Source organism: Ranitomeya imitator, chromosome 3, assembly GCF_032444005.1.
Source record: "Ranitomeya imitator isolate aRanImi1 chromosome 3, aRanImi1.pri, whole genome shotgun sequence".
Lineage (NCBI taxonomy): Eukaryota > Metazoa > Chordata > Amphibia > Anura > Dendrobatidae > Ranitomeya > Ranitomeya imitator.
In genome coordinates this window covers 505,209,758-505,221,069 of record NC_091284.1, presented here as the reverse complement: position 1 = coordinate 505,221,069, position 11,312 = coordinate 505,209,758, and the positions used below count along the sequence as shown (strand labels likewise).

At 41.5% G+C, this 11,312-nt stretch overlaps 1 pseudogene; it reads right to left on the bottom strand.

Annotated features, from left to right (window-relative positions):
- Positions 1–433: 433 nt before the first annotated feature.
- On the bottom strand, positions 434–2,449 carry LOC138671671 (uncharacterized; annotated as a pseudogene).
- Between the last annotated feature and the right edge of the window lie 8,863 nt (positions 2,450–11,312).

Genomic DNA, 11,312 nt, shown 5'->3' with positions numbered 1-11,312 from the left:
GAAGATCAATGCATGCATTTTTTTCCATGTCGTGTTTGAATCCATTGACAGTCCTTAATTCAGCATAAGACTATGCTACTCTTTAAAGAGACTGTATAAACTCAGGCAATTTTTTCACAATTTGAGCCCGTCGTTTTTTCCATCCTTCTGGTACAGCTTTTCTAACCCAGACATAGTGTTCGGGGATTTCACTGTACAAATACTGATGGGCGGAAGCGTCAACTCTGTTTAGGTCAAAATAAACCTGCAGAGTAGAGGCTTTTGTGTCCAAAACAACCATCCACATTAGCATCTTTGAAAAACACTTGCTGCATGTTTTTAAGGTGAACAGCAAGCTTTTTAATGATATGTGAAGCATCATGGATTTTTTTTATCTGATTCTCCACATGCCCTCAGGGGCACTTATATACCGAGAATCTAGGTACATGGCTGGTTAATTCCTGGCACAGTCATGTCCTTTGTATACATATTTGAAAAGATATTTAACACTTTTTATTGAAGCACATATCTCAACATTGATATGGCAATAGTACTGGAGTAATAAATAGGGGTTGCATGGAACTACCCATTTATTGTCGATTTCTCGCGTTCCTTGTCTGGTTTTCCCAGTATTGCATCAATGGTACTGTGGGCAACCATCAATATTGGGGTTTATGTCTGTATTAAATTCCTTTGGGAATTTTTTTGCGCATTGACCATCTGTCATGCATATAGCACCAGGTTGATCTTAGCCACATGGGCCATGAATTATGTGCTTCATCACTGCCTCATGCAGTTTTGGATTTGCTGTCTCATTTGGGATTTCAGCAATGACCAATTAGTCAATTATTTCTTTGTCACTCGGTTTATCTTCCTCTCTGAGGATTAAAAGCATGCGAGTGTGTGGTAGTCCATGCTTTTGAAATTCTATTACATGCACATATGCAACTACATGGCCAAAAATGTGTTTTTTTCAAAATCTCGTTAAGCACAGTTTGGAATTTGATTTTAAATACTCATGCAACCAAATCTGGTCTGAACTCTGGCCTTTGCCATGGTTCTAGGTTTTCAGTAATTTCTTTCCGCTTTGGGTTACAGGTCATCGTAACAAAAAGATTTGGCTTTCTGAATTTTTGAACAATTGTCATGGCGTCTTGGTAATTTTGCTGCATAGCTCTTGGGCTTCCAATGAAAGTGGATGATAAAATTACTGGTGTCCCAGCTTTTAGCCCTTGGTGTAAAACAGCATTATGGATTCAATTTTTTCATAACTGTCAATGATAAATTGTTACGTCAACTTCCCAGCATTTAAAAGAGGATTGAACACGTCACGAATGGCAAGCCTGTATGCATAGTACTGCAACAGGGTGATTTTTTCTTGTTGATCTTGATCCACTGGTATGGATGACAGCAATTCCTTGATGTTGCACACTTAGGGCAATTGGAGTTGTCAAATGTATTGTCCATCCACTGTCCCCATATTGAAGTGGATATGTCATTGCACACACTTTCTGTGAAGAAAGCTGATTTGAACAGTTTGGTTTTCAATTTTGAGGTGAACTTTGATGTCCCTACTAAATGGGGGATCACCATTGCATTTTAATAAATTATAGCTACATCATTGCACCTTGGTGCATTGTAGCACCTCTGGTCATAATTGTAGTCATTTATAATTGACATTTTTATTTCGAGTGGATGGCGATTTTCTAATTCAGCAATCCTCTCTTCCTCTATTTCAAATTCCATCATCATTGTGAAGGCTCTTGCGAAGGGGTTAATTGCTTTCATTTTCTCTCCAAGAGATGATAGCAGTGCTGGGAAGCACTTTTTATTTGCTTGACTTCTTGTACTTAATGCTTCTTCACTGTCCAAGATATAAATCTGGGCAAACTTGGGAGTACTACCCACAGTGGGATGCAAGGGGCAGTTCTGTGGTAAATTTGTCCATGAATTTGAAAACGGTATGGACCATGCCCAGGAGCTGGAGCTACTTGTGCTCCCATTGATGCCAAAGCAAGTGAGCTATTGTATTGCCTTATATTAGCAATAAAGTTATTGGAGTACTGATGCTCTCCTTTCATCAACTTGACTAATTGATCATCCATATGAATGGGACGTAATTGGATGCGCCCTCTCTTGCAGCATTAAGGGAATATTTTGTCCGGCGCCATTATGTAACTTGCCATCATCGAGTGGCTCTTGCATTTTGGACACGCATTCTGTCTTGTTCTCTTTTTTGTGAAATATGTATATCACTTTGTGCATTGCGTGTTGCTCATTGATGTGCAGCATTAGATGCGTTACATGATTAAGTTACTTCATTCTTTTCTCTTGCTCTAGCCGCCCTCTTTCGGGCTGCATCAGCAGTTCTTCGACAATTTAGATTGTCTTCTGCTTCATTAAGAGGCAGGTTATACATCTGTATGCGATTTGCTTCTCTACGTGCAGCAGCGCGCTCAATTTGATCCATCTTTGCAATGTTGCCTCACACTGTTGCCTCAGTGTTGCCTGAGTGTTGCCTCACAGTGTTGCCTCACAATGTTGCATCACAGTGTTGCCTCACAGGCTAAGGTTAAGAAAGGCTTATGCTTTAACTCACCACCAGGGAGAGCTCCTCTCTTTAGGAATCCATGGTTATGCCCACTCAGTTAGCTGCTATAGGTAGTAACTATGGATACCTAAGTTACTGTTGAGCTGTGGATGACTCATTGTGCACAGACACACTGACACTTCCAAATTAAGTATATTGATGGAGCCCTGAAAAGGACTATTTGGTTATAGGTTTCAGCAGGATGGACTGTAAAGCAATATAATCCCTAACTGTAGGCCTGTAATGCACTACTATTCCTTTTCCCCACAGCTATCCCTACACTACAGATTACAGCGGTATTTATATTGAATAATAGAATACATGTAGCCCTGAAAAGGACTATTTGAATGTAGTAGTAAGCAGAAAGAACTGTAAGGCAATATAAATCCTGACTATAGGCCTGTAATGCACTACTTTCCCTTCTTCAGCAGCTGTCCCTACACTACAGCTAACAGCAGTATTTATATTAAACAGAATTGATGGAGTCCTAAAAAGGACTGTTTGGTTATAGATTTCAGCAGATAGAACTGTAAGGCAATATAAACTCTGACTACAGGCCTGTAATGCACATGTTCCCTTCTACAGCACCTGCTTCCAGGGTACAGTGTGGCGAGCATCGTGCCACCGGATCTTATATAGATATGCTGATGTGATACGACTGGCCAATCACAGTAATGCCAGTAGCCAACATGGCAGCGGTATTAACGTGATTGGCAGCCAATCCACGCATTTTTAGTGGCTGATAAAAGACACAAAACATACAGGGTGGGGACACGAGCATGGTGCTCAAGAACCAGGAATATTTGATCGAGTACAGAACATGCCCAAGCACCTCGATGCTTGGTCGAGTACCAAGCAGTACCGAGCACCCTCACTCATCACAACTAACTACATCTTGCTGCTCACCTCAACTGGGCATATACAGCCAAAAAATATGTATGACAGAACATACTGTGACTTTTTTTGCAATATTATAGTCAATGGCCCCATCTATGTATCCGCCTGAATCCTGGTTTGTGTTGGTTCAGATGTAAACTCCGAATAAGCCACTGAACATCTGATCAAATGCTATGTGAACCCTGTATACGAAAAACAAATTTAAAGATGAAGGGTGGCACTCCATGTGCAATTAAAATCTTCTTTATTTCGCAAAATAACAACGCATGGATGCTGGGGAAGAACAGGTCACTGTGAGGATGATGGCGACACGCTTCAATAGGTCCAGGTATGATACCTGGGCCAGGTGGGTCATGTTATGTATGCAAAATAGCCATAATCGTGATTAAAATCTACTTTATTTAGTAAAATAACAAAGCATGGATGCAGGGAGAGACCCACTCTCCCCTTGCATTCATGCTTTGTTATTTTACTAAAGAAAGATGATTTTAATTGGACATGGAGTGCCACCCTTCATCTCTATATTTGTATTTCTGAAAGACGTTGTCAGTCCTGGGTGCTGCACCTCTTATCCCTGAAGCGGAAGCTGGCCGTCTGCATTCAATTCATTTTTTGCTCAAGTGAAGGTATGTCAGTCTTGCATAGTGCTGTTTTTTTCTATATTGTGAACCCTGTCTATGAGCTTGCACTTTATAGGAGAGAGAATATGATGACTGAACATAAGCGCTTACATTCCAGAGGGGAGAAAGAGAGAGAGTGAGAGAAGACCCTGCTGACCATAACAGCTTACACTATACAAGATAGAGAGGACCCTGCCGATCATAAAAGCTTACACTCTATAGAAGAGATAAAGACATGCCCCTGCTGATCATCAGCGCTTATACTCTATAGGCAAAAGAGAAAGAGAGGACCCCACTGACCATAAGAGCTTTCCCTTTATATAAGAGAGAAGGAAAACACAACATTAGGCTGCCGTCACACTAGCAGTATTTGTTGAGTATTTTACATCAGTATTTGTAAGCCAAAACCAGGAGTGGAACAATTAGAGGAAAAGTATAATAGAAACACATCACCACTTCTGTATTTATCACCCACTCCTGGTTTTGGCTACAAATACTGATGTAAAATACTGACCAAATACTGCTGGTGTGAAGGCAGCCTTAGTCATCAGAGCTTACACTCTACAGGAGAAAGAGACAGAGGACCCTGAAGACCATAAGAGCTTGCACTCTACAAGAGCGAGAGAGAGGACTTCGTTGACCATAAAAGCTAACACTATACAGGAGAGAGAGACTTACCCAGTGACTCTGGAGATGCAAAACAACTCTGCTGCACAAACTGTGATTTTTTTTTTCATTCGAGAAAAGCTGATGAAAGTCTGACAAAACTCTGAAGGATAAAACTGACTTATTGACAAAACTCTGATGTGGTCAAAAACGCTGCTGAAACTCGGATATTTTTTTTTTGCATATGAGAAAAATCACTGATGTCTGAATAAGCCTTTATGGAGCAACAGTCATGTGAGCAAAATTATATGATCAAGAGAAAGAAATACAACAGTAATACATAGAGACATGCTATCAATATTTTATTTTTACATTTGAAAAACTGCTTTGGAAAACTATAGAGAAAAAAAAAATCATCCAGGGAAATGTAGAACATTCCACTTTCCTATTAAACAAACTATATGCAATAGGATTACCGTGATTATCGAGTCACCATAATTATTCAGAAGGCAGACTGCCTTCTTGTCTGAGGCTCTTTTATAAATTACATCTCAGGCATTGAAGTAACATTTTGGTAAGATTAAATTGCTCCATGTTTAAACAAGTTATTTAAATAAAATGAAGATAATGCAATTAGGGATTATAGAAAAATACACTTGTTTATTTTAGCTGACAAGATTCAGAAATGAACACCTGGCATTGTAAAGACCATCGCTGTTACATTTAACTCAATTACTGATATTTATGCTGTAACCTTTGATGAATAAAATTGCTGTGCTCTTTGCATACACATCAAGTGAATGCAAGATCATTGGAGCAGTCCTGTAAATAAGGATTACATTTCTAAAATGCTATGACAGCTCTGGCTAGGCTGAATTGTTTATCCTTTTTTCCAAAAGCAAAGCGCATATTGCAGGCAACAAAGATGTATTGTTTGTTGCTTTTCTTCTGGGACTGCCTGCACTGACTGTACATCTACAGACTTAGTGGTACCTACTGGGATTCAGTGCATTTATCAAAAAAGGCACAAACTGGATGCTTTAACGGCATGGTGTTTTGATGCAAATATGTATTTTTTCCAAGTCGTTACTAAAGCTTCATGTGTACAATAAGCGTCTCATCTTCTAAAAGCTTGAATAGTTTATTCATTTCAATATTACAAATACACTTTTGTACTGCTTCCCTCTCAGAGATTTGCTTCGCGAAGCAAAGTCCAAAAATTCTCACTTGAATGGCTTCTGCTCAGAGTTTTTAGGAAAAGCATGGTCTAGGGCAAATAATCTTAGTCAACTCAAGAAAAACAAGTAGTTCTTATAGAAATTGAGTTAGACTAGATGCTACACATTGAAAAAAATCATTTCAGCATTAATAATCACATTGCTGTTGTAGTCTGATTTCTCCTGTGACTTCTACGTTTTGGATAATCATATATGACATATGGCAAAACTCTTTAAGGCATATGGCAATGACTCTCTAAGAGGTCGAAAATTGACTTTTAGGATTGTAACATCCAGTAGGTAGAGCTCGAGTTCAAGTTGTCATCCTCTCTGAAGAGACTATTTGCATATTTACATTTCCAGAGGCCTTTAAGTCTTACACCACCTTTAACCACCAAATTTGACACTGTGTTGTAAAATTATTTCATGTAATTTGCTGAGACTTTTCTCAAAAAACACATTTTTTTTATGTTTTGTAAAAAAATGGCATGAATTTTTGGAGCTTGTTCTAGTGATGTCTTCATTCAGAAGCACCTTTAACTTGTCTTTAAACTTGTCATATCCACTTATCTATTATAGGCTCCTGTGCTAGTAAACCGCATGTCTTTAACTTGTGCATTTTTTTTACTATGACTGTGACAAATGACTCTGACTCATACCATCCATTGGCCATCTGTCACTCATAGGTTCCTTGATAAAATTAATTGTACATGCTTTATTACTGGATGGCTTGAAATTGTATTGCATTGTATAACTTAACCCAATTCAAGAAAATGGAAGGTCATCGATAAAAACCTGTATAAAATCTCTAACACTGTTTAGACCAATTCTCCTTAGGGCTTGTGCAGACAACCGTAATAATCGGATGAGTGCTATCTGTCATTTCAATGGATAGCACTCATCTACCTGTTATTCTATGGGACTGTACACATGTGTGATTTTTTGCTCGGAGTCTGTCCGTGTAAAAATTTGCTGCGTACCTGAGTTTGATCTAATATTCATATTGCACTCAGCCATGCAAATCAAAGAGTCTATGAAAACCACCGGACTACATTCAGACTTCCGAGTACAGTCTGATTTCGGTGGACTGTCATAATGGAGTAGACGGAGAAATTTTTTTGTTCATCTTCTTCTCATCACAGGGAATTGAGTATCATACTCTGATCAAGCTCTGATCAGAGTTTGATCAGAGTGTGATTTACAATTTGCATAATTGATCCAATTATATCAAATGAGTGACTACACAGATGTCTCCACATACTCTTAAGGTACCTTCACACATAACGATATTGTTAACGATATCGTTGCTTTTTGTGACGTAGCAACGATATCGTTAATGAAATCGTTATGTGTGACAGCGACCAACGATCAGGCCCCTGCTGGGAGATCGTTGGTCGCTGAATAAAGTCCAGAACTTTATTTCGTCGCTGGACTCCTGCTGACATCACTGGATCGGCGCGTGTGACACCGATCCAGCGATGTCTTCACTGGTAACCAGGCTAAGCATCGGGTAACTAAGCGCAGGGCCGCGCTTAGTAACCCGATGTTTACCCTGGTTACCATCCTAAAAGTAAAAAAAAAAAAAACACTACATACTTACCTACCGCTGTCTGTCCTCCAGCGCTCTGCTTCTCTGCACTCCTCCTGTACTGGCTGTGAGCGTCGGTCAGCCGGAAAGCAGAGCGGTGACGTCACCGCTCTGCTTTCCGGCCGCTGTGCTCACAGCCAGTACAGGAGGAGTGCAGAGCACAGCGCTGGAGGACAGACAGCGTTAGGTAAGTATGTAGTGTTTGTTTTTTTTTTACTTTTAGGATGGTAACCAGGGTAAACATCGGGTTACTAAGCGCGGCCCTGCGCTTAGTTACCCGATGTTTACCCTGGTTACCGGCATCGTTGGTCGCTGGAGAGCTGTCTGTGTGACAGCTCTCCAGCGACCAAACAGCGACGCTGCAGCGATCCGGATCGTTGTCGGTATCGCTGCAGCGTCGCTTAATGTGAAGGGGCCTTTAGACTAGTTTAATATAAGCATAATAGAGGTGCATATTTTACATCTGCATTATGGTCCAAGGCCAACTGCAAGTCCAATTGCTCATACTGACTGCATTACAGGCAGGAACATAGCTACCGGGGGGCCAGAGGGGCCCCGCGTTCTGAGGGGGCCCACCTGGAGCTATGCTACTGTAACTGCATCGGCGTGCGCAGCACACCAATACAGTTGCATTCTGTGACAGAGCAAGGAGAATCAATATCCCTGCTCTGCCGCCCGGTTGCTATGGGGCCCCTGAGCAGGCGGGGAGGGTCCCGATGCCAGCAATGGGCCCCTGCCCATCATCACAGATTCAACTGTATTGGCATCTAGCCGATACAGCTGACCGCAGTGACAAGAGAGGGAGCATTATGCTCCCTCTCTCATCATCCCCCTCTCAGCATCTGACATCACCGATGCTGACACTGACAGGGGGTTGTGATGATGGAACCAGGAGGAAGAGAGGTAAGTATTATTTTTTTATAGGTGTGCATCATACTATACAGGCTGCCTATGGGGGTGCAATATGCTAGTCAGGGTGCCTATGGGGGTGCAATATACTATATAGGCTGCCCATGTGGGTGCAATATACTATACAGACTGCCTATGGGGTGCAATATACTATACAGGCTGCCTATAGGGGTGCAATATATTATACAGGCTACCTGTGAGGGGTGCATTATACTATACAGGCTTCCTATGGGGATGCAATATACGATACAGGCTGCCTATGGGGGTGCAATATACTATACAGGCTGCCAATGGGGGTGCAATATACTATGCAAGCTGCCTATGGAGGTGCAATACACTATACAGGCTGCCTATAGTGGTGCAATATACTATGCAAGCTTCTTATGGGGGTGCAATATACTATACAGGCTGCCTATGGGGATGCAATATACTATGCAAGCTGCCTATGGGGGTGCATTATTTTAGGGGCTGCATTATACTATAGAGGCTGCCTATGGGGAGTATATTATACTACAGAGTCTGCCTACGGGGGTACATTATACTATAGAGTCTGCCTCTAGGGAGTGCATTATACTATATGGAGGCCTATGAGGAGTGTATTATACTATATTGAGGATTGTCTGGTGCGTTATACTATATGGAGGCTATCTAGGGGGTCATCATACAGTGTGGAGATTAGTGTTAGAGCTATCAAACCGTTTGGGGGATACTAAGTATATATATGTAGTGAGGGAGCATTAGACTGTATAAGAGAGCATTATATTGTGTCGAGGGGAGCTTTAAAGGGGGGAGACTCGGGACATTATTAAATGTAAAGTGTGCACTTATTGTTATAGGGGAACCATCAGGTGACTTTGACTGTCAAAGGAGCACACAGGGCATTATTACTTTCTAGGGGAAAAAATTTAGGCTCTCTTTTCTAGGTCACTTGCACCCAGTATTACTATATTATAGAGAGTTGCTTTAGAATAGGGACACATACGACAGCAGCGGCTCAGCACTGGGGTATCAGCAGGATGAGGAGTTTGTGCAGGTTGGTAATAGATGGTGACGTGATGAAAATATGAGAAGTGATGTGTGTCTTTGTTGTAATCTCTGCAGCCGAGTCCTGGCTGGAAGAAGTTGTCATGTCGGTCTGGGCCAGATGGAAAATACGGGAAAAGTGAACGATTGCATCAGAAAGAACGTCAGCTGTAAGTCATTATCTATGATTATATGTGATGTAATCACTTACATGTTCTGTAGGGCTGGTATCTACCACTGACCATATGGTGGTAATATCAATGTTGGTCTTTATATTATTTTCAGCGTAGTCATCTGCTGAAGTTCTCCTACATCCACTATTAGGGTGCGTCACCCAGTTGTAATCAAGGTTACCTAGTTAGGGGCCCACTCAGAAGCTTCATCCCCCTGAACCAAAACCCTAGCTACGCCTCTGATATAGGGATATTAATTTTAATGGAAATGTCCACTGCTTGGCCAACCCTTTCTTAATTTGCTTTCCCTTGTTAAAATAAAAACATCTATACTCACCTCCCATGCTGATGCTATTTCAGCGGTGTTGGCATTCGCGTTTCTGGGGCTCATGAGAGGTGGTATTAACACGTGAGCCCTGCACTCAATCAACGCTGGTTTTATTGTCCCCTCCTTTGGACGTATAAGTAATCAAGAGGAAGTAAGTGGCCAGCTGCAGCTCTCAATTCTCTTGATTAGTTATACATCCGAAGGCAGGGACAGTGAAACCGGTGCTTATTTGGTGCAGGGCTCATGTTTCATAACAACCTTTTGCGAGCTCCGGGAACGCAAGTGCTGACACCACTGAAACAGTGATGGCACTGGAGGCAAGTATATCGTGTTTTCATTTTAACGGGGTAAAACATTCAGATTGAGAAGGGGTTGTCCTTCTAGTGGACAACGCCTTTAACGGAGTGGCAGGTGTACTAGGTAAGGTTTCATGCAAATTCATGCATTCATCTAGACTGCAGCTGTAGCTCGACAGTTGCAATCTATCAGTATAGCTTTAGTGCATAGGCATTCTACGTGTAAAAATAATAAAATTAGCCTTGCTTCCTTTCTTCTACTCATCTATTGGTTTTCGGCTGCTGTCTCTAGTCTTTGTTGACAAGGTAAAAGTGGAGACGTCTTGACTACAGCACATGAGCACTACCGCCACCCACTGAGTTCACAGGTCATGGTCCCACTGCATCTGTATGATTACGGAGCTTCCTGATTGGCTGCAGCGATATCATGCTGTAGTTGTGACATTACCACTGTTGCCGTGACCGCCATATCAACAAATCCAGGGGCTTGAATGGAGAAGCAGCTGGAGTTGCAGAGGGTTAGTAAGGCTATTTATGCTATCTATACACTTAGGACGGAATGCACTACAAAAATGTAAAGCTGGAAAACTCCTGTTCACACAGGTTGGATTTACTGCAGAAATTATATGCAGCAAACCAACAGGGAAATCCTCAGCAAAAAGACAACATTGTTTTTTGGTTGAATAATGTTGCCCTTTTGCCAGTACAAATTCCCAAAACTCATTGACAAAGGCCCATAAAAAGTGAAGCATTGGCACAAGGGCAGAAGCATAATGAAACGCTGAGTATACTGAATATGTAATATGTATTTTTCAGATCATTATCTGTGTAACACTTTGCTCCTGGGCAATCTGCTTACAAAGTCTGCAACTCTAAGATTGAATTGAGGATTGTACGCTGAATTTCAGGGCTCGCTCAAATGAGCATATAACAAGGCCAAGTGCCATCTGATATTTTGTCGAATAACACTCGGCCCTATACAAGTCTATGGGTGCAAGTGAAACATCAGACTGCACTTGGATGCCATCTCAGTGCAGTCCAACATGCGCGGACTCAATGGAGAAGCTGAATAAATGAAGTTCTTTG